Source organism: Nycticebus coucang, chromosome 17 (genome assembly GCF_027406575.1).
Source record: "Nycticebus coucang isolate mNycCou1 chromosome 17, mNycCou1.pri, whole genome shotgun sequence".
In the NCBI taxonomy this organism is placed as follows: Eukaryota; Metazoa; Chordata; class Mammalia; order Primates; family Lorisidae; genus Nycticebus; species Nycticebus coucang.
Window position 1 is genome coordinate 45317474 of NC_069796.1, and position 4380 is coordinate 45321853.

At 47.5% G+C, this 4380-nt stretch overlaps 1 pseudogene; it reads left to right on the forward strand.

Annotated features, from left to right (window-relative positions):
* Positions 1-1233: 1233 nt before the first annotated feature.
* Positions 1234-3498, forward strand: LOC128568529 (ribose-5-phosphate isomerase-like; annotated as a pseudogene).
* The last annotated feature ends 882 nt before the right edge of the window (positions 3499-4380 follow it).

Genomic DNA, 4380 nt, shown 5'->3' on the forward strand with positions numbered 1-4380 from the left:
TCTCACATCCCACAGGTGGGCACTGGGTGAGAGTATCTTGCGGTGTGCAAACCAAGCCTGGGCAACCATGATGCTGAGCTTCATGAACCAATGTTACGGCAGGGAGAACACGTGTCCTGGAGGCCCTTCAATAGCCGGGCTCAGTGCCCGTAGCACAGTGGCTCCATACCTTCCTAGAAATACAACCCTGCCTTGTCACCAAACTTCTGAGCCTCAGTATTCTTAGCGAGAAATGAAGGATAATAATGATACTCGCTCCCCTGTAGGATTATTATGAGGATTAAATGAGATCACCCTCTCAAAGCGCTAGGCACAGTGCCTGGTATAACACAAATGTTCCATAAATACAACTAGGTATTATTACAAAACAATTATTGGCTGAGCTCAAGACTAGAGAGTCAGGAATGTGGGAGGGTGGAGAGCTGCCTTCTGCTACCTACCAGGACAGCTACGTGTGGCAACAAGAAGTATTATGTTATCAAGGAAAACCTAAAAAAGCTAGCACTTACTTTACATTTAAAAGTCTGAAATATTGCCTTGGCACCCGTAGGTCAGTGGTTAAGGCACCAGCCACATACACCTGGGCTGGCAGGTTCGAATCCAGCCTGGGCCAGCTAAATAACAGTGACAAATACAACAAAAAAATAGCTGGGCTCAGTGCCTGTAGCACAGTGGTTACAGTGCCAGCCGCATACACCGAGAGTGGTGGGTTTGAACCTGGCCCTGGCCAGCTAAACAACAATGACTGCAACAACAACAACAAAAAAATGAGGTGGGCACTTAATAGTCCCAGCTACTTGGGAGGCTGAGGCAAAAGACTCACTTAAACCCAAGAGTTTGAGGTTGCTGTGATCTGTGACACCACAGCACTCTATCAAGGGTGACAGAGCTGTGACGCCATGGCACTCTACTGAGGGTGACTCTGTCTCAAAAAAAAAAAAAAATAGCTGGTCACTCTGGCAGGTGCCTGTCGTCCCAGCTGCTTGGGAGGCTGAGGCAAGAGAATCGCTTAACCCCAAGAGTTTGAGGTTGCTGTGAGCTGTGGCACCAAGGGACTCTACCCAGAGTGACAGCTTGAGACTCTTTTTCAAAGAAAAAAAAGAAGAAAAGAACATAACAGATACTAAAGACACCCACCCTCAACTTAAGAAACGAAACACTACAAACAATAAAATTCTATGCAGCTATCAAAATGAATAAAGGAAAGCCACGTGGACAAAATTCAAAACCATAATGTTGATTACAAAAAGCAAGTGGTAAGGGCAGGCATATGATACGATGTCTTTTATATCAAGTTTACAAACTTGCAGGATGCTGCTGGGATGAACTGTTGGGTGATGTATGCGCAGGGAGCAAAGGCATCAGGATATGCAGGGGAATGATCAGCAATGCTTTGAAGGACGAACCCCTTTTCTTCTCAGGTGTCCTGGCTTTGTTCTCAGCAGGGCCTGGGTCAGGAGCTCCCCTCCCTGCTGTCTTTACACAGATGTCAGCCCCCGTGGAGATAGAACTCCAGGCAAGCAGTGTTAAATATACTGAAAGCAAAATTCTCCCTTTGAATGTACTCACTCCCATTAAAGTCCAGGGGTGCTCTCTCGGCAGGCCTGTCTTTTTGAGGCTGCACGAAGCCTTCTGCACATCATGACATGACATATCCAACCTGGATTCTGAAGTTGGATGTAACATAAAAGCAGCCAACCAACAGCATAAATGTATATGAAATGAAATCAATGAAAAGTGTATTTTTTTCCTCCATTGAGGCTCGTCCTGGGAGTGTACATCACAGGCGTCAGGACGGTGCTGCAGAGACGTTAAGAGCAGGCAGGAGGGGGGAGGGTGGGAGCAGGGGCTGGGGGCAGGGGCCAAGGACGGGGCGGCTGGCACTCAGGTCACTGTGTGACCCAGGCGTTAGGGAGAAAGGGCCTTCTTTTCCCCTCTTCACCTAAAAACAATCGATTATCAATGCCTGGGTGATGAAATAGGGAATTCTCCTTTGTTCATTCTACTTTATCCTAAGAGGTCATCGTAATGAGAATTTTTTCTGAGATCCTATTGATTTCTGTCTCGAAAGGCTGATACCAGATTATGAGCTCCTGATAAGATTAAAAACTGAAATCAGGCAGAGAGAGAAATGGTTTTTTTCAGACTTTTTTTTTTCTGCTAACACTGCAATGGAATTTTTATATCTCATAATAATAAAACACCAGGCATTGCAGCAAGTCCTCTGGTGATTTCATTTATCCCTCGTGGTAAACATCCAAGGTGGCACTGGAGATCTGTGCACCCAGGGGTAACCTGTAAGCTAGGACTGAACTCAGTGGGCCTGACTCCGAAATCTGTGCTCTCTGGCTGTGGTGTACAGTCTACCTACCCCGCTGAAACTCACGCTGCAGATACATTTTCTTTACTTAGTTACACAATTATTCTCAAACTGGTTTGGATTGAAACTTTACCACAGTGCTCTATGGTGGGCAGCATTTTGGGAATTATCTAACATGAGCCCCTCTATCATGAAGCTTGTATTATTAGTGGTATAATGTGCCCAGGTGGTTGAACTGGGGACCTCTTCTCTAATGCCCTCTCCTGTTCTAAAATTACCGTCCCAAAGCAGATAAGACACTTCCTTCAGGGTCCTGGCCCCACTGCCTGGGCGGACCCAGGGCGCAGCCTCCCGTGGAGATGGGAACAGCTGGGGCCTCCCAGGCTCCCACGTGCAGGGTCAGGGCGGCACAGTCGGGACCCAAGATGGCGCTGGAAGCACAAGCACCAGCAGTGGGGACTCTGGCAGCATCGGCCCAATCCCCTCCATGACGTCCAAGGCCGAAGAGGTCAAGAAGCTGGCTGGCCATGTGGTGGTGGAGAAACCACATGAGGAATAACCAAGTGCTGGGAATCGGAAGAGGTTCTACAATTGTCCTTGCTGGGCAGCGAGTAGCTGAAAGAGTGAAGCAATCTAAACCTTGTCTGCATTCCCACCACCTTCCAGGCCCGTCAGCCTACCCTGCAGTCTGGCTTAACGCTCAGGGATCTGTACCGACACAGAGGTTGACCTGGCCATCCATGGTGCTGATCTCAATCGCATCAAGGGTGGTGGAGGCTGCCTGACCCAGAAGATTGTGGCTAGCTGTGCCAGTCGCTTCATTGTGATGGCTGATTTCAGGAAGGATTCAAAGAACCTTGGTGATCAGCGGCACAAGGGAATCCCCACAGAGGTCATCAGTGGCCTACCTCCCAGTAAGCCAAGCCATGAGCCAGAAGTTTGGGGGTGCAGTTGAACTCTGAATGGCTGTTAACAAGGTAGGTCCCGTGGTGACAGATAATGGGAATTTTATCTTGGATTGGAAGTTTCACCAGGTACACAAATGGAGGGAAGTGAACACAGCTATCAAACTGATTCCAGGTGTGGTGGACACAGGTCTATTCATCAACATGGCTAAGAGAATTTCCTTCCGGAGGCAGGATGACTCAGTGAACATGAGGGACACACCTTTCTCTTGACTCTGCAAGGAGCAGAGTGTGTTCACCTTGACTCTCCAACCCACAGCCAAGGTAGACACACTTCTCCACCAGCCTTCACCTTAATGCATCTGTGCTAGGATGAACAAATGGCAGGCGTGGGGATAGGGTTTAAATCCAATCTTCTAAGGTATTGTTAGTAAGTATCTTTTTATATTTTATTTTATTTTTTGTTGTTGTTGCAGTTGTTTAGCTGGCCCGGGCTGGGTTTGAACCTGCCACCCTCGGTGTATGTGGCTGGTGCTGTAACCACTGTGCTACAGGTGCTGAGCCTTAAGTGGCTTTTTAAAAAGAGAAATATAAACATATATTTTACCACTTAAATATTCAGTTTTTTTTTATAAAATAGAACTTGATTTCATGTTTTATATCAAACATTTACCAAGAAAGGGGATGGGTAGAGGGGACTGTCTTAAAAACCTTTGACTTAAGCCTGCTGGTTAAGCTTCTGAATATTGGATTTGCTGAGAAATACAAATCAAAACTTTTTTTTTTTTACTTTTAGAGACAGAGTCTCACTTTACCACCCTCGGTAGAACCACCAACTCCTGGGCTCAGGTGATTCTCACGGCAACCACCAACTCCTGGGCTCAGGTGATTCTCTTGCCTCAGCCTCCTGAGTAGCTGAGGCTACAGGCGCCCGCCACAATGCCCGGCCATTTTTTTTTTTGTTGCAGTTGGGCTGGGGCTGGGCTTGAACCCGCCACCCTCGGTGTATGGGGCTGGCACCCTACCCACTGAGCCACAGGCGCCGCCCCAAATCAAAACTTTTTTTTAAGCTGGTAGAATGAAGGCCCCAGCTGGCAGTGATCTTCTGATGCCTTACTGGAAACTTTGCTTACTTATCTGCCACTCTGTTTTGGT